At 45.5% G+C, this 20509-nt stretch overlaps 1 long non-coding RNA gene across 1 annotated transcript in view; it reads right to left on the reverse strand.

Moving 5' to 3' along the window:
* Positions 1–968: 968 nt before the first annotated feature.
* The window catches only part of LOC139229914 (uncharacterized), a 31424-nt gene continuing 11883 nt past the window's right edge, over positions 969–20509 (reverse strand). Inside the window, exons 2-3 of the long non-coding RNA XR_011587863.1 lie at positions 10052–10087; positions 969–2158 (exon numbers count right to left, since the gene is read on the reverse strand). This is a non-coding gene — a long non-coding RNA (uncharacterized lncRNA). The remainder of the gene's footprint in view (positions 2159–10051; positions 10088–20509) is intronic.

Here is a 20509-nt window from a genome sequence, read left to right on the forward strand (position 1 = left end):
GTATGTGTTAGAATGCCCAAATCTCTTTCTGTCTCCACCTTCTTTAATGCTTATCCCTGACGCATGACTGAATGTTGAGCATTTCCCCTGCCCACGTGCATAACAGTGCACTTATCTAAGTTAAACACCATTTGCCAGTCATGAGACCAATCTCCCAAAATAGCAAGATCTGCTTGAAGCAGACGAGACCTGAATACTCGCGCAAAACTCGGTATCCTGTCTGTGGGAATATATTTCAAACATCAGTGTGACTGGAAAAGCACCGACATACACACATGCGAGTGCGAGTGTTCCAGTGCACTGCCTGTAGAAAGAGCTTCAACCAGTTACACAGCCTGAAAAAACACTGCATCATTCACAGCGGGGAGAAACTACACGTGTTCTGTGTGTGGACAAAACTTCAAATGATCGTTCAAACTGAATAGCCACAAGGACACCCGCACCATGGAGAAACCGTGGGAATGTGGAGACTGTAGGAAGGGATTCAGTTCCCCGTCTGATCTAGAAATTCATCGCCGCAGTCGCACCAGGGAGAGGCCGTTCACCTGCTCCATGTGTGGGCAGGGGTTCACTCAGTCATCGGATCTGCTGAAACTCCAGCGAGTTCACACTGGGGAAGTGTGGGAAGGGATTCACTCAGTCAACTGAATTGCGAGTTCACAAGTGACTGCAGGGGTTGGGATCTACTGTTATTACTGCTGTTAATCGCATCCTGACTGAATCGTGTTTGCTCTGTCAGTTGGGATTTGCTTCTAACATCGGAAACTGGGCTGGGGTTTAATAATTTGATATTTCAAATGACACAGTGTGTCGATATTTGATGTCTCCACGATAAGAGGAGTCAAATTGATTTCCTGTTACCGACTGCTTCATGTTGCGCCTTTTCTCCTTTCTTACTCTAGATTGTTTCAGTTCTCATGCCTTTGGTTACTCTCAGGGACAAATCACAGTTCCCCATACCATCCAGAATGCCTCTCTTTGCTTTGGTGTTCAGGGTACGGATAGCCAACGCGCCCGGGATCACTAAACACAAAACCCAGTTTGTTAATCACTTTCAGCGACAGGACTTAGAGCATGCCCACAGCCTCTCTCTCACCTTCGATGTTTGAATAGTGTATCATGCCTGCAAAGCTGGTTTCAATTTAACTTTGAATCCACTCAGTAAATGTATTTTTAAAATATGTACAAATAAACTGATCATGTCAAATAATTTGCAAAGGTTTACAGTCAACAAGATGAACAAGTAAAAACATCATGGTCCAATAACCCAGCTCTATATTCACAGGAGAAAGTCTGTTATCCATGCCCTCGAATGTCAGTTGGTGAGATGAGAGACTGAATCTCTTTCCACACTCATAGAAACATAGAAACATAGAAAATAGGTGCAGGAGTAGGCCATTCGGCCCTTCTAGCCGGCACCGCCATTCAATGAGTTCATGACTGAACATACAACTTCAGTACCTCAATCCTGCTTTCTCACCATACCCCTTGATCCCCCGAGTAGTAAGGACTTCATCTAACTCCTTTTTGAATATATTTAGTGAATTGGCCTCAACAACTTTCTGTGGTAGAGAATTCCACAGGTTCACCACTCACTGGGTGAAGAAATTCCTCCTCATCTCGGTCCTAAATTGCTTACCCCTTATCCTTGGACTGTTTCCCCCGGTTCTGGACTTCCCCAACATTGGGAACATTCTTCCTGCATCTAACCTGTCTAACCCCGTCAGAATTTTAAACGTTTCTATAAGGTCCCCTCTCATTCTTCTGAACTCCAGTGAATACAAGCCCAGTTGATCCAGACTTTCTTGATAGGTCAGTCCCGCCATCCCGGGAATCAGTCTGGTGAACCTTCGCTGCACTCCCTCAGCTGGTAAACGGTCTCTCCCTGATGTGTTTCCACCCGACGTGCATCTGTACCCATTCCGACTATCCCCACATTTACAGTGTTGAGTCAGCTTGGCACATGAGTCTCACAGGCTAGACGATTGGTTGAAGGTGCATCCACACACACAACATTTGTCCTGTTTCTCCCCGCTGTGGTTGGTATTTTTGCAAAGGCTGATGCTAAGGTGATCCTTATGAATCTGGTGAATCCCTCAAATTTTGAAGTGATGTTTGGTTTGAGTTTCCCAGCTGCTGATCCTTCCCTTCTAATGCCCTGCAAATGGAGGCAACAGAAGTTGTTACTTTAAGTACAGGATAGAAATTCAGAAGAGACAATTCTGAATTCTATAGAACATTCTGTCCCCCACTGCCACCCTCCTGTCCCTTTTAAGCTGTAAATCCCTTATTCTAGACATTCTCCCTCCATCCTTACTGTCTAAAATCAACATTCATTTAATCGTCGGCGAGTTCTTTTCTCCAGAAAGTGCTGAATCTGGCTGGGTGCAATTCCACAGACATTTATTAACCTCTGCTGCCTCACCATCAGTCGACTCAGTGAGTGTCAGCAGCATTTCCACTGCGGTAGGCATCAGAGCCAAGTCCAATCCTGCCCTCAAATGACATCCACACACTTCCCAGTTGATGTCATTGGATCGGTTTCAAGAGCAGGTGCAGTGGTTAATTTTTACTGATATTTAACGCAGTGGTACTGAGAATAATTATAACTCCTGAACTGCTGCCTTGGCTGAAATCAACTAACAGCCCAGATCAAGGATCGAACTTCGGACCTTCTCAGTCAGTATTGCAGAGTATTCTAAAATTTGGGGGCTGAGGGAGGGTTAGAAAGCATATTTTGAAACAAATTTTACTCACCTTTAAACTAAACCTTCGTCACACTGCACAATTCTGAAATCTTTCCAAATTACACAAGCAAGTCAAATGGATCACAAAATCAATGAGACATTTTAGAAAGGCGCAAGTCACGGAAATAGCTTTACAATCACTGCACAGTACAGAAGGGAGCAACTGTTAATGGGAGCTCGGTTCGTGAAATCCTCCAACACTCGAAGATAAACTGGACTGTTCCTTTAAGTATAAATAGGCAAAGAAAAGGGGAGTCCATGTCCCTTTAAATATTACCGCAAGCAGTAGGAGGAGGATCTTTATATCCTGATACAGAATCACCGCCGGATGGGCTCCCGCAGGGTCCTAACGCCCTAAGAAATGTATTGCATCAGGATGAGTAGTAAACTCAAAACCGTGCACACAATGACTTTGCATGTATATATATATATATGTGTGTGTGTGTGTGTGTGTGTGTGTGTGTGAGTGAGTGTGAGTGTGAGTGTGTGTGTATGTGTGTGTGTGTATGTGTGTCTGTGTGTGAGTAGGTGTGTGTGAGTGTGTGTGTGAGTATGTGTGTGTGTCTGTATGTGTGTGAGTGTGAGTGTGTGTGTGTATGTGTTTATGTGTGTGAGTGTGTGTCTATGTGTGTATGTGTGTGAGTGTGTGTGTGTATCTGTCTATGTGTGTGTGTGTGTGTGTGTGTGTATGTGTGTGTGTGTGTGTGTGTGTGTGTGTGTCTGTATGTGTGTGTAAACATAATACATCATTCTTAATGGTTGCTAGTTAATTCCACAGAGATAAGTTACATAGAAACATAAAACAAATAGATAATAGATGCAGGAGTAGGCCATTCGGCCCTTCGAGCCTGCACCAGCATTCAATATGATCATGGCGATTAATGTAACTTCAGTACCCCACTTCTGCCTTCTCGCCATAGGCCCTGATCCCCTTAACTGTAAGCGCCACATCTAACTTCCTCTTGAATATATCCAACGAACTGGATTCAACAACTTTCTGTTGTAGAGAATTCCACAGGTTCACCACTCGCTGGGTGAAAAAGTTTCTCCTCATCTCGGTCCTATATGGCTTCCCCCTTATCCTTAGACTGTGACCTCTGGTTCTGGACTTCCCCAACATCGGAATCATTCTTCCTGCATCTATCCTGTCCAGGCCCATCATAATTTTATATGTTTCTATGAGATCCCCTCTTATTCTTCTAAATTCCAGTGAGTATAAGCCTAGACGATCCAATCTTTTTTCATATGTCAGTCCTGCCTTCCCGGGAATTAGTATGGTGAACCTTCGCTGCACTCCCCCAAGAGCAAGCACGTCTTTCCTCAGATTAGGAGACCAAAACTGCACACAATACTCAAGGTGCGGTCTCACCAAGGACCTGTACAACTGCAGTAAGACCTCTCTGCTCCTATACTCAAATCCCCTAAAAATGAAGGCCATTTGGAAAGCAGTGACAGGATCGGACCGAGTCAGCATGGGTTTATGAAAGGAAAATCATGCTTGACGAATCTTCCGGAATTTTTTCAGGATGTAACTAGTAGAGTGAACAAGGGAGAACCAGTGGATGTGGTGTATTTGGACTTTAAAGGCTTTTCACAAGGTCCCGCACAAGAGATTGGTGTACAAAATCAAAGCACATGGTATTGGTGACAATGTACTGACATGGATAGAGAACTGGTTGGCAGATAATAAGCAGTGAGTCTGGATAAACGGGACCTTTTCAGAATGGCAGGCAATTACTTGTGGGGTGCCGCAGGGCTTAGTGCTGGGACCTCAGCTCTTTACAATACACATTAACGATTTGGATGGAGGAATAGAGTGTAATAATTCCAAGTTTGCGGATGATACTAAACTGGGTGGCGGTGTGAGCTGTGAGGAGAACGCTAAGAGGCTGCACGGTGACTTGAACAAATTAGGTGAGTGGGCAAATACATGGCAGATGCAGTTTAATGTAGATAAATTTGAGGTTATCCATTTTGGGGGCAAAAACATGCAGGCAGAATATTATCTGAATGGCGGCAGACTAGAAAAAGGGGAGGTGCAACGGGACCTGGGTGTCATGGTTCATTGGTCACTGAAAGTGGGCACGCATTTACAGCAGGCGGTAAAGAAGACAAATGGTATATTGGCCTTCATGGCTGGGGGATTTGAATAAAGGAGCAGGGAGGTCTTACTGCAGTTGTATAGGGCCTTAGTGAGGCCTCACCTGAAATATTGTGTTCAGTTTTGGTCTCCTAGTCTGAGGAAGGACGTTCTTGCTATTGAGGGAGTGCAGCGAAGGTTCACCAGAATGATTCCAGGTATGGCTGGGCTGTCATATGAGGAGAGACTGGATCAATTGGGCCTTTATACACTGGCGTTTAGAAGGATGAGGGGATCTCATAGAAACATATAAGATCCTGACGGGACTGGACAGGTTAGATGCGGGAAGAATGTTCTTGATGTTGGGGAAGACCAGAACCAGGGAACATCGTCTGAGGATAAGGGGTAGACCATTTTGGACTGAGATGAGGAGAAACTTCTTCACTCAGAGAGTTGTTAACCTGTGGAATTTCCTGCCGCAGAGAGTTGTTGATGAAAGTTCATTGGATATATTCAAGAGGGAGTTAGATATGGGCCTTACGGTTAAGGAGATCAAGTGGTATGGAGAGAAAGCAGGAAAGGGGTACTGAAGGAATGATCAGCCATGATCTTATTGAATGGCGGTGCAGGATCGAAGGCTCGAATGGGCTACTTGTGCACCTATTTTCTATATTTCTATAACCCTCGCCCTCCTCCAGTGGTATGCTGCCGCACACTGCTCCCTCTGATGGCCCCGGCCTGCTGATGGTCTTGCAGGCCGGGACCGCGGAGATTTCCGGGCCAGGCCACTGCATGCTACTCCCTCTAATGCAGCCTTTCTATCACAGTAAATCCTCATCAATTCACTGACATGGCCTTTCGATGGTGGTGCATTTACCCAGCATTTGCCACGATAGGGGCCCAGTGCGCAGATACGGAATCTGTGTAAGTTTGGAGCATGCGTGGTGCGTGTAATGGTGGATCAGACACGGTGATCACCTGCTGCGCAAAAGAGCCTATTTTCAGCGGGGCGGAGGGGATTAATGGACAAGTGGGTAGCCGGGGAAGCTTCATAAACAACTGATGCCAGCCGGAAGCCCAGAATAATAACCTGGATATTAGCGACTGCAGCCTCGGGACTTTCTCCCGGGCACAGGCCCAGGATGATGGCGGCCATTTTGTACAGGAAGGCATCTGTAGCGCTCAGCCATCTTGATTCAATGAGTAGCAAGGCTCATACGCGGCCATCTTAGTGCAGGAGCAACGTGAGGTGCGTCTGTGTATTGTTCCCAACCGATCCTCGTGTGTGATGCATTAACTTAGTTTTTATTTTCACTCTCAACACCTCGGAATTCTTACCATCTCTCTTAAAGGTGCTGCTCAGTCCTAAGCTTACGGTTTACATCCCAGACACTTGTAACAGAATAGACCCAAAGCTGTTCACTCCCAGGGTTACAATCTCCATGTACAGTGCCAGGGTTGGAATCCCCGTGGACAGTTCCAGGGTTATTATCTCATAAGAACATAAGAACGAGGAGAAGGAAATGTGGCCCCTGGAGCCTGATCCGCCATTCAATAACATCATGTCTGATCTGATCATGGACTCAGCTCCACTTCCCTGCCGGCTCCCCTTTATTCCGTTATCGCTCAAAAATCTGCCTACCCCTGCCTTAATTACATTCAATAACCTACCCTCCACACCTCTCTGTTGCAGAGAATTCCATAGATTTATAAACCTCTAAGTGAAGAAATTTCTCTTCATCTCAGTTTTAAATGGGTGGCCCCTTATTCTGAGACTATGCCCTCTAGTTTTACTTTACCATATGAGTGGAAATATCCCCTCTGCATCCACTTTGTCGATCACTCTCGTAATTTATATATTTCGATAAGATCACCTCTCATTCTTCTGAACTGCAATATGTATAGGCCCAACCTTCTCAACCTATCCTTATAAGACAACCCCTTCATCTCTGGAATCAACCTCTGAACAGCCTCCAATGTAAGTATATCTTTCCTTAAATACGGAGACCAAAACTGCACGCAATACTCCAGGTTTGGCATCACCAATTCCCTGTCCAGTTGTAGCTTACTTCAATGCTTTTATAATTTAACCCCCTTGCAATAAAGGCCAAAATTCCATTTGCGTTCCTGATCACTTACTGTACCTGCATATTAACTTTTTGTGTTTTATGCACAAGGAACCCCAGGTGTCTCTGTACTGCAGCACTTTGCAATTTTTCTCCATTTAAATTAGCATTTGCTTTTCTATTAATTTTGTCAAAGTGGATAACGTCACATTTTCCCACATTATACTAAATCTGGCACATTTTTGACAACTCATTTAACTTGTTTATATCCCTTTGCAGATTGTTTTGTGTCCTCACAATTTGCTTTCCCACCCATCTTTGAATCATCAGCAAATTTGGCTACTTTAAACTTGGTCCTTTCATCCAAGTACGTAATATAGATTGTAAATAGTTGAGGACCCAGCAACGATCCCTGAGGCACCAACCGGAAAATGACACATTTATCCTGACTTTCTGTTTTCTGTTAGTTAGACAATCCTCTATCCATGCTAATATATTACCCCCAACCCCATGAGCTTTTATCTTCTGCAGTAACCACTTATGTATCGAATGCCTTCTGGAAATAATCCAAATACACCACATCCACTGGTTCTGCCTTATCCACCCTGCTCGTTACATCCTCAAAGAACTCCAGCAAATTTGTCAAACATGATTTCCCTTACATAAACCATGCTGACTCTGCTTGATTGAATCATGCTTTTCCAAATGTTGCGCTACTGCTTCCTTAATAATGGTCTCTAGCATTTTCCCAACAACAGATGTTAGGCTAACTGGTCTATAGTTTCCTGCTTTTTGTTTGCCTCCCTTTTTAAATAGAGGTGTATATATTTGCAGTTTTCCAATCTGATGGGACCACCTCGGAACCCAGGGAATTTTCGTAGATTGCGACCAATGCATTCACTATCTTTGCAGTCACTTCCCTTAAGAATCTAGGATATAAGCCATCAGGTCCAGTTGAGTTGTTGGCCTTTAGTCCCATTATTTTACCGGGTACTGTTGATTAGTAATAGTGAATGCATCAAGTTTCTCCCTTCATATAACGCCTTGATTATCCACTTTGGTATTACTCTCAGTGACCGAGTGTTTTCTCTTATTAAACTGATCTGGGACTGTTTCTGTCAGATATTAACTCCTGCACTGACCCAGCAAACACTCCCACTACCTCGTTCCCTCCAATGTTTCTGCAGTATTGCTTTGTGAAGATGGGTTCATGGAGAGAAGCACCCTGCACGGAATGACCCAAATTGAGCAGCTCCAAGAAACAGGATTTCCAGCTTTAATCATTCTCTGTCCTTTCCCCCCAGGCCCAGTTCCTTTGTTCAAATTCAGATGAAAGTAAATTGGGAAAAGTGCACTTTGTTTTTACAGGCTGAATTAGTGCAGAGAGCTGCGCATGCGCAGTTCAGCCCCGCCCACTCTATCAATTTTCAGTGAGCAGAATAGCGCATGCGCCCTCTCCTCCCCCAGCACTGCCTGTGATCGCCATTCACTCAGTGAGCGGAAGAAGATGGTTTAAAACAGCCGGGAATGGAGATACCGCGGCCCCGGGGTAAGCCAGCGAGCAGCAGCCTCCTTACAGCAGCGCAGCGCTTTGGCAGCGTGTCCGCAGATGGACTCAGAGATCGGCATTAAGTCCGGGGGGAGTTCAGGGGGTGTCGGGGGCTGTGTGTAAGGGGCAGAGTGGAGCAAGAACCAGTCTCAGTGCGTGGTGTGAGTGGGGGAAGGGAGAGGCCATTCTCAGGCTGTGTATGGATAGCGTGTGTCCAGGGTAAGGGAGACAGAATGGGCAGAATCTGCGATTTACAATCATAAATGCTTTCACTCTCCAAACCAGTAGTGAACGTTACTGGTTTAGTTCCGTCGGGGGCTGTGTGTAAGAGGCAGAGTGAAGCAGGAACTAGTTCGGAACATTGTGTGAGTGGGGGATGGGAGAGGCCATTCTCGGGCTGTGTATGGACAGTGTAAGGTAACAGAGAAAGTAAACTACCTCACTCGTTCAAATCATTGCTGCTTTCTTTCCCCAAATCAGTAGTGAATGTTTCTGTTTCAGTTCCAATCTCACCGTGTCTGTTGTTCTTGTCCAGTGAGCTGTGGCAACACTGCCTGTCAGTGAGGATGTGGGGAGTTTCACAAAGTGCATCTATTGTAAACACCAGGAGAGGAGTGTGGGAGAAGATATTTTAAAGGCCGGTAATATTGTTTCGGTGAGCTGAGTTCTCCACAACCATGTTGCTAGTGATCGAGAGATACATTGTCGCTCTCTCAGATACATCATATTCTCCCCCGCATCCATATCTTAGAACTAATGTTCTCGTATTATTATTCTCAGAGCAAAATTCTTTAACCAGCCAGAACAAATGTGATCTTCCCTCCATCCAGAACACAAGGAACAGTGCAGGCAGCTCCTTCTCACACACAGAGCGCAGAGACACAGAACTGACCTCAATGCTATTAACACAGGCATAAGAGGCTGTCATTTCCTCAGTGAGCTGAAGTGGCAGAATTACATTGTGAATCTTACAGCCACATGGAGCAGTAGAATCATACGCTATTTCACCATTGATACAGATCACACTGACAGGTGCATTAAACACCCACACTCACTTGCCAGAAACTGACAGATACAGATTATACACCACACTCACATACCAGAAACTGACATGTACAGTGTAAAATATACAACAGTGTCGTCTAACAGATACAATTAAAGGCTGGCTAACATACCAGAAATTAGAGGCACAGCTTAACCCCTGACACATATATCAAAACCTGTCCAGTACAGAATAATACACACATTCGCATATCAGAGATTGAGAGATGCAGTATAAACTCACACTCACACATCAGAGTCTCACATGTTAAAATGCATATTCCCATAACATAAATTGACATACAGTGAAATGCCAGTACTCGCCTATCAGTAATTGACAGGTACAGGGTAAATACCTCTCTTCCATGCCAGAAACTGACAGGTACAAAGGAAAGCCCACTCTCAATTAAGCAGAAATTATCAGGTATAGAGTAGGCCCATAATCACATATCAGAACTTGACAGGCACAGAATAAAACCCAAACTCCCATAACAGAAACGGAGGTACAGAGAAAGGCCCACACTCACATACCAGTGACAGATAAATACAGAGTAAAACTCAGACTTACATATCAGAGATCGACAGAGTCAGCATAAACACTCACCTAAAGAATAAAAATTTATATTAGAAAGTAAAACAAATAATCTATCAGGAATTGGTGGTACACAGTAAAACAATACTAACATACTGGAGAATGACGTGTATGGAATAGAGCTCACATTCAAATAACAGAGATGGACACATACAGCACAAAACACACACTCACACACCAGGAATGGAAAGATACAGAATGAAACCCACAGGCAATTACCAGAAATTGACAGGTACAGGATAAAACCCACACTCTCGTATCAGAAACTGACATACAGAGTAAAACCCTCATTCACCTACCAGAGATGGACAGATACAGAGTCAAATCCACACTCCCATACCAGACACCCACAATATTAATTCTATATTTACCTGTCAATGGATCAGAGAATGAAAGTGTCAGTATCTATCCTATAATCACCAGTCAGTCCCACACCGACACTGCACCGGAGATTGAAAATGGAAGCGTCCATCCTACATTCACCTGTCAATCAGAATCTGTCACATAGTGTCAGAGAACGAGAGAGGCAGTATCTATCCAACAGTCACCTCTCACATAGCATCAGAGAATGAGACAGGCTGTATCTATCCTACACTCACCTGTCACATAGTGTCAGAGAATGACAGAGGCAATATCTATCCAACACTCACCTGTCACATAGTGTCAGAGAATGAGAGAGGCAGTATCTATCTAACACTCACCTGTTACATAGTGTCAGAGAATGACAGAGGCAGTATCTATCCAACACTCACCTGGCAATCCAACTCTGCCTCACTGTACCAGAGATTGAGTGATGCAATATCTATCCCATGTTAACAAATATATCCCATGCTGATAGCAATATCCAAGCATGAGAGGTACAGTGTCTATCCCATAGTCAGCAGTCAATCCTACAATAAAACACAGTACCAGAGAATCACAGTGGCAGTCTTTTTCCTATATTCTCCCTCAATCCAACACTGTTACACTTTATCTGATAGTAACATAAAGGCTATCAGTTAAATTGGTCACACTGTATCAGAGAGTGGGAGTTAAATATCTATATATTATATTCAACTGACAATCAAACACTGCCACATAGTTACAGAGAGTGACCGGTACACTATTATCCTATAGTCAACTACAATTACCAAAGTGATTTGTATGACAAGCCAATGAGTGGCGGATATTTCCTATACACACCTGTCAATCCCAGAATGACACACATACCAGAGAGTGAATGGCAGTGTCTGTCCTATACACACCTGTCAATCCCACACTGACACCCAGTACCAGAGGGTGACTGGCAGGTATTTCCTATACAAGCCTGTCAATCCCAGAGTGAAACACCGTACCAGAGAGTGAGTGGCATTGTCTGTCCTATAAACACCTGTCAATCCCACACAGACACACAGTAACATAGAGTGACACATAAAGTGTTTAGTCAAATTAACCAAGCAATTTAAAAGTGTTCCATTTTACCAATGAGTGACATAAACAATATCAATACCTTTTCACAGGACCAGTGGGTGTAGAATTGAACCCACCAGAGTCAGCACCTTCGGAGGAGTGAAAACAGTGAGTGTTGAATTGAACTCAGCCAGAGTTAGCAGCGTCAAGGGAGGAGGGGAAGGGGAACCAGTGAGGGTAGAGCTGAACCCAACCAGAGTCAGCACTTTTTGGGGAGGAGTGAGAGGGAAACCAGTGAGTGTAGAGCTGAACCCAGCCAGAGTCAGCACCTTCTGTGGAGGGAGAGTGAGGGAAACCAGTGAGTGTAGAACTGAACCCAGTGAGAGTCAGCACCTTAGGGGAGGGGAACCAGTGAGTGTAGAACTGAACTCAGCCAGAGTCAGCACCTTCAGGGGAGCGGAACCAGTGAGTGTCGAACTGAACCCAGTCAGAGTTGGTGATGAAAATTGGGAGCAGAGGACAAGCTACCTTCAGACGTGCGATGTGTTTGAATTTCAGGACAGGGAGGGGAAGAACGTATGGTGTGGGAATTTACAGTTTTGGAGGAACAAGAGAGGAAAGAATGTTCCATAGAATCTGGAATTGTCTGTTCTGAATTTCTGCCCTGTACTTGCAGTAATTAATTTTGTAAACTCCTTTTCCAGGGTATCATGAGGGAAGGATTTGCAGACGGGAAACTCAAATCAATCCATCACATCAAGATCTGACGGAATCATTGGATTCCTCAGGAACTGAATATCATCGGACTTTGAATGTGAAGGAGAAATGTTTGTCTGTTCTGTCTGTGGGAACATACTTCAAACATCAATGTGACTGGAAAAGCACCGAGACACACACTCCCGAGTGAGAGTGTTCCAGTGCACTGACTGTGGAAAGAGCTTTAACCAATTACACAGCCTGGCAAAACATCGCACCATTCACAGCGGAGAGAAACCATACACGTGTTCTGTGTGTGGACCAGGCTTCAACTGATCGTCCAACCTGAAGAGACACAAGGACACCCGCATCACGGAGAAACAGTGGGAATGTGGAGACTGCGCCAAGAGATTCAATTACCCATCTGAGCTGGAAGTTCATCAGTGTAGTCACATCGGCGAGAGGCCGTTCAGCTGCTCCAAGTGTGGGAAGGGATTCACTTAGTCATCCAACCTGCTGACACACCAGCGAGTTCACGCTGGGGACAGGCCGTTCACCTGCTCCGAATGTGGGAAGAGATTCACTGCCTCATCCCGCTTGCTGGAACAGCAACAAGATCACACCGGGGAGAGGCCGTTCACCTGTCTGAGTGTGGGAAGGGATTCACTCGTCATCTAGCCTGTTGACACACCAGGAATTTGACACTGGGGAGAGGCCGTTCATCTGCTCTGAGTGTGGGAATGGATTCACTCGGTCATCCAGCCTGCTGACACACCAGCGAGTTCACAACACACTGCAAGGTTTGGATTCTGCTGATGTCCCAGACTGAATCGTGTCCCTTCTGACAGCTGGGCTTTCTTTCTGCTGATATTCATTCCCCTATAACTGGGCTGGAGTTTAATATTCTGGATATTTGACAAATTAATCAACGGAAAAATGGTCAGATAAAAAAATAATGTTGATTTTGTTTGCATCTATAATACACCCTTTAAATAAACATAAGAAATAGGAGTAGGTCATTGGCCACTCGAACCTGCTCTGTCGTTTCATATGACCATGGCTGATCTGACCTTGGGCACAGCTCCACTTCCCTGCCCGCTCACCATAACCCTTCACTCCCTTATTGCTCAAAAATCAGTCTATCTCCACCTTAAATATATTCAATGACCCAGCCGCCACAGCTCTCTGGGGTAGAGAATTACACAGATTTACGACCCTCTGAGAGAAGAAAATTCTCCTCATTTCAGGTCTGAATCGGCTACCCATTATTCTTAATCTATGCCCTCGAGTTCTAGATTCTCTACGAGTGGAAACATCCTCTCTGCATCTACCTTGTCGAGTCCCCTCAGTATCATATGTTTCAATAAGATCACCTCAAATTCTTCTAAACTCCAATGAGTATAGGCCAAACATGCTCAACGTATCCCCATAAAACAACCCTTTCAACTCAGAAATTAGACTTGTGAGATGTCTCTGAACTATCTCAAATGCAAGTATATCCCTTCTTAAATAAGGAGATCAAAATTGTACGCAGTACTCCAGGTGTGGTCTCACCAATACCCTGTAGAGTTGTAGCAGGACTTCACTGATTTTATACTCCATCCTTGCAATAAAGGCCAACATTTCTATTGGCTTCATAATTACTTGCTGTACCTGTATACTACTGTGTGTTTCACACACAAGGACACACAGGTCCCTCTGAACTGCAGCATTTTGTAATATCTCTCCATTTAAATAATAAATTGTATTTTTAAATTTCCTGCCAAAGTCGACAACCTCACACTTTCCTACATTATACTCAATCTGCCAAATATTAGCCCACTCACTTCGCTTGTCTACATCCATTTGTAGATTATTTGTGTCCTCCTCCAATTTGCTTTCCCATCCATCTTTGTTTCAACAGAAAACTTGGCTACATTACACTCGGTCCATTCATCCAGGTCATTAATTATTGCAAGTTATTGCAAAGAAGATAGAGTATATAAGTATGGAAGTCTTGCTACAGCTATATACGGTATTGACGAGGCCACACCTGGAATACTGCGTGCAGTTTTGGTTTCCATATTTACGAAAGGATACACTTGCTTTGGAGACAGCTCAGAGAGGGTTCACTAGGTAGATTCCGGGGATGAGGGAGTTGACTTATGAGGAAAGTTTGAGTAGGCTGTGCCTCTACTCATTGGAATTCAGAAGAATAGAAGGTGATCTTATCGAAACGTATAAGATTATGAGGGGACTTGACAAGGTGGATGCAGAGAGGATGTTTCCACTGATGGGGTAGATGATAACTAAAGGGCATGAACTTAGAATAAGGGCCGCCCATTTAAAACAGAGATGAGGAAATATTTCTTCTCTCGGAGGGTTTTAAATCTGTGGAATTTGCTGCCTCAGAGAGCAGTGGAGGCTGGGCCATTGAATTAATTTAAGACAGAAATAGACAGTTTCTTAAACGATAAGGGGTTATGGGGAGCGGGCAGGGAAGTGGAGCTGAATCCATGATCAGATCATCCATGATATTATTGAATGGAAGAGCAGGCTGGAGGGGCCGTATGGCCTACTCCTGTTCCTATTTCTTATGTTCTTATATTATTAATATAGATTTTAAATAGTTCAGGCCAATCCCTGTGGCACGCCACTAGTCACCGTTTGCCAACTGGAAAATGACCCATTTATCCTGACTCTGTTAGTTAGCACACCCTCTATCCATGCTAATATACTACCCCAAATCTGTCAACAGTATCCTTTTATATGATAGCTTATCAGAAGCATTCTGGAAATCCAAATACACCACATCCGCTGGTTCCCCCTTATCCACCTTTCTCATTACTTCGTCAAAGAACTCAAGCAACTTTGTTAAACATGATTTCCCTTTCATAACACCATGCTGACTCTGCTTGTCTGTATTATGCTTTTCCAAATGTCCTGCTAATGCTTCTTTAATAATGGACTCCAGCTTTTCCCAACAACCGATGTTAGGCTAACTGGTCTATAATTTCCTGTTTTCCGTCTCCCTCCTTTTTTAAATAACGATGTTACATTCATAGTTTTCCATACCGCTGAGACCTCTCCACAATCCAGTGAGTTTTGTCAGATTTCAACCAATGCATCCACTGTCACTGTAGCCACTTCTTTAAGACCCTAGGATGCAGGCCATTAGGTCCAGGAGACATGCCCACCTTTGCTCCAGGGGACTTGACCAGCTCTGGTCCAGGGCATTTGTCCGGCTTTAGTCCCATTATTTTACCGAGTGCTTTTTCTTTAGTGTCAGTGATAGTTTTAAGTTCCCCTTCCCTAAATTCCCTTGATAATCTATTATTGGGATGTATTTAGTATCTTCTACTGTGAAGAGCTGTTTTGGATCAATAATAATAGACCCAGGTTTGGGATCTGGATGCATGTTAAATAAGAGACAAGACAAATGAAGTAAAGAATAAAACACCGTTTACTGAGAGAAAATAAATATTAATAATACAGTTTACGAAGAAAATAAATGTATGATAAGATGCAATAATGCTCACGGCCTTCCACCCATCGGGAACTCCACAAGCGACGGCTGGTCTGAAGTATTGGGGGTCTCGGCACCACTCGCGAATCACGGTCCAAGGTGAAGTTCAAAGAGCAACGGGACAGTGCTGTATCTTTATACTATCAAATAAACATACTATTGAACAAAACATGGGTGCATGTGGCTTATGGCCAACTACTAATCTGTAATGTCCCAGATGCTTGTCCACAAAGCTTGAGAGCTCAAGCCGCGGACCATCTCATAACAAGGTGGTGTGCATCTCAAGGTCGCTTCGCTCTCTCTGTCTCGAAATAGCAACAACATTCTATGGGGCATGGGAGCAGAGGCACCCTATGAATGACTAAATATCATAATTAACCCTATGTGATTAACCCCATACAATACAAGACTGATACAAAATATCAGAAGGGTTTTATTCAAATACTGAAAGCTGCAACAAATGGAGCTAAAGTTTTTTAAATGAATTGAATCTGCAGGTTGGTTTTGGATTTCTCTGGGATGGAGCTGGACATGATGTGCCATGCAATACCGCCGGTGTACAGTAGATGACGCTGTCCCTCCAATTAATTCGGCCTGATTTGAGTGTGACTACCCACCTAGAGCAGGAGGAATGAGGGCAGATCCGTGTCAACACTGAACATACCCACAGGGATATCGCACACTGTCTCCTCCCTGTGACAGCTCTCGGTCAGACACTGAATATACTGCACCCCACAGGGACATCACACACTGCCCCCTCCCTGGAGCAGCTCAGGGTCATACATTGAACATACTGCACCGCAAAGGGACATCACACACTGCCCCCTCCCTGGGGCAGCTCAGGGTCAGAAACTGAACATACTGCACACTATAGGGGGTGCACGAACTGCTTTATCTTTGGGGGAGTCGCTGCTGGAGGGTCCGCAGACAGAAGGGCAACTTCTCCAAACCTATTGGTCATGAATCCTTAGTCAGATTGATGAAGCTTGAGAGACCACAGAGACCACGTGGGTCCTCACGGACCCTGGAGAAGCCCCCCAGACGCCAGATACATTAATCCACAGCAGTTCCCCTCCCCTGAAAAAGTGATTCTGACTGGGTGCAGAAGTACAAAGCAATCATCTTCAATTCCCAGAACACACTCAGGAAATGTGCGCCACTTACTGGGCACTGTACATGATTGGAGCAGACAACACCTCCCACAATTGTCCTAGTCCCAGACTGACCCAGAACCAAATCCCCTCACCGTCCCCTATCCCAGACTGACCCAGAACCCCTCACCCTCCCCTGCCCCAGATTGACCCAGAACCCCCTCCCCCTCCCCTTCCCCAGATCCCCCCTCACTCTCCCCTGCCCCAGAACCCCATCATCCTCCCCATCCCAGACTGACCGAGAACACCCTCACACTCCCCTGTCCCAGACTGACCTAGAACCCCATCACACCAACCAGTACCAGACTGACCCAGAACCAAACCCTCCTCACACTCCCCTGTCCCAGACTGACCCAGACCCCCCCACCCTCCCCTGTCCCAGACTGACCCAAACACCGCTCACCCTCCCGTGTCCCAGACTGACCCAGAACCAGATTCCCCTCACCCACCCCTGTCCCAGACTGACCCAGATCCCTCTCACCCTCCCCTGTCGCAGACTGACCCAGATCTCCCTCACCCTCCCCTGTCCCAGACTGACCCAGACCCCCCTCCCCCACCCTCCCCTGTCCCAGACTGACCCAAACACCGCTCACCCTCCCCTGTCCCAGACTGACCCAGAACCAGATCCCCCTCACCCTCCCCTGTCCCAGACTGACCCAGGTCTTCCTCACCCTCCCCTGTCCCAGACTGACCCAGGCACCCCTCCCCTCACCTTCCCCTTTCTCAGACTGACCTAGAACCCCCTCAACCACCCCTGTCCCAGACTGACCTAGAACCCCATCACACCCCCTTGTACCAGACTGACCCAGAACCAGACCCTCCTCACGCTCCCCTGTCCCAGACTGACCCAGACCCCCCCACCCTCCCCTGTCCCAGACTGACCCAAACACCGCTCACCCTCCCCTGTCCCAGACTGACCCAGATCCCCCTCACCATCCCCTGTCCCAGATTGACCCAGATCTCCCTCACCCTCCCCTGTCCCAGACTGACCAGGACCCCCCTCCCCTCACCCTTCCCTGTCCCAGACTGACCCCGAACCCCCTCACCCTCCCCTGTCCCAGACTGACCCAGAACCAATTCACCCTCCCCTTTCCCAGACTGACCCAGAAACCCCCTCACCCTCCCATGTCCCAGACTGACCCAGAACCCTCCCCTCATCCTCCCCTGTCCTAGACAGACCCAGACACTACTCAACCTCTCCTGTCCCAGACTGAACCCCCCTCACCCTCCACTCTCCCAGACTGACCCAGACCCTCACCCTCCCATGTCGCAGACTGACCGAGACCCCCTCACATTCACCCTCCCATGTCGCAGACTGACCCAGACCCTCAACCTCCCATATATCAGACTGACCTAGAACCCCTCACTCTCCCCTGTCTCAGACCCCACTCCACCCTCCCCTGTCTGAGACTGAAGCAGAAACCCCCTACCCACCAGTTCTCATGCTCCCCTGTCGAGACTACCTGAAAGTTTTTGGTAAGGTGACGCACAAGGGGCTGCTCTATCAGATCGAAGCCGAGAACACAAGAACATAAGAAATAGGAGTAGGAGTAGGCCATTTGGCCCCTTGCACCTGCTCTGCCTTTCAATCCGATCATGGATGACCTCATCATGGACTCAGCTCCACTTTCCTGCCTGCTCCCTATAACTCTTTATTCCCTTATCGCTCACAAATATGTCTATCTCTGCCTTAAATATATTCTATGACCCAGCCGCCACAGCTCTCTGGGCAGATAATTCCACAGATTTACGACCCTCAGAAGAAATTTCTTCTCATTTCAGTTTCAAATAGACGGCCATTATTCTGAGACTAAGCCCCCTAGTTCTAGTTTCCCGCATGAGTTGAAATATTCTCATTGCTTCAAGCTTGTCGAGACCCCTCATTATCTTATATGTATCGATAAGATTGCCTGTCATTCTGCTGAACTCCAATGAGTACAGGCCCAAACTACGCAACCTATCTTCATAAGTCAATTTCCTCATCTCCAGAATAAACCGAGTGAACCTTCTCTTCTGAACTGCCTCCAATTCAAGTATTTCCTTCTTTGAAAATATAGACCAACACTGTACACAATACTCTAGGTGTGGCCTCATTAATACCCTGTACAGTTGTAGCAGGACTTCTCTGCTTTTATACTCCATCCCCCAATCAATAAAGGCCAACATTCCATTTGCTTTCGTGATTAATTGCTGTCCCTGCATACTAACCTGTTGTGTTTCATGCTCAAGGAACTCCAGGCCCCTCTGTACTGCAGCATTTTGCAATTTAACTTCATTTAAATAATAATTTACTTTACTATTTTTTCTGCCGCAGTGCGTAATCTCACATTTTCCCACATTAAACTCCATCTGCCAACATTTTGCCCACTCACTTATCCCTTTGCAGATTTATTGTGTCCTCGTCACAATTTGCTTCTCCCCATCTTTGTCTCATTAACAAACTTAGCTATATTACACTCAGCCCTTTCATCGAAGTCATTAATATAGATTGTAAATAGTTGAGGCCCCAGCACCGATCGCTTTGGCACCCCACTAGTTACTGTTTGCCAACTGGAAAATTACCCATTTATCCTGACTCCCTGTTTTCTGTTAACTAGCCTATACTCTATCCATGCTAATATATTAGCCCCAACACCGTGAGCTTTAATCTTGTGCCGTTATCTCAAATGTGGCACTTTATCGAATTCCTTCTGGAAATTCTACTCCACAATTCAATAGGATCATGGCTGAACAGCCAAAATTCCAGTCTGTGCTTCTGACAAAGAAATCCAATGCTGGACCAAGCAAGAACAAGTAAAGTGGACACGATTTAATCTAATAACACGTTGGTTCTTTTCAGATCCACCATTCTATCTGTGAAAGGGCTGCTTACTGTCTGAAGAAACTGATCGATTTATCATAATCTTATCAGCTGTGCTTCAGTGGGTAGCACTCATACTTCTGATTCAGAAGGTTGTGGGGTCAAGTCGCACTCCAGGGACTTGAACACAACAATCTAGACTCTCACACCAGTGCAGTAATGAGGGAGTGCTGCACTGTTGGAGGTGCCATCTATCGCAAGAGACGTTAAACCGAGGCCCCTTCGGTTCTTTCAGGTGGACGTAATAGATCCTACGGCTACTATTTTGAAGAAGAGCAGGTCAGTTATCCCCGGTGTCCTGGCCAATACTTATCCCTCGATCAACATAACACAACGGCTTATCTGGTCATCATCACATTGCTGTGCGCGAAATGGCTGCCGCCTTTCCTACATTACCACAGTGTCGACACTTCAAAAAGTACTTCATTGGCTGTGAAGCACCTTCAGAAGTCCGATGGTCCCTGAAAGACGAAATATAAATCCAAGTCTCTATTTCACCGTTTAATATTAAATCCCTACGGTTGATAAGCTGGGAGTTGCCTGACCAGAAGTGACCCTCACTCGATCTCAGTTATAAAGCGGTCAATGTCTGTCGAACATGTAGAAGTCTAGATCGACAGAGCAGTTAGTTTACTGTTCCGGTTATGGAATATATACTAAAAAATGAATGAACCTTCCTGGTAAGACTTTTGCCTGAGTGCAGAATAGAACAGAGTATGAATCAGGAGGGGTTGTGACTGATGACCTCATTCAAGAATTTGTGGTTGCGGGGAGCAACAAATGATTGGATGTTTAAAGAGGCCTATTCGAGAGACACAGAACAATGGATATTG

The sequence above is a fragment of the Pristiophorus japonicus genome, chromosome 19, assembly GCF_044704955.1.
Source record: "Pristiophorus japonicus isolate sPriJap1 chromosome 19, sPriJap1.hap1, whole genome shotgun sequence".
Lineage (NCBI taxonomy): Eukaryota > Metazoa > Chordata > Chondrichthyes > Pristiophoridae > Pristiophorus > Pristiophorus japonicus.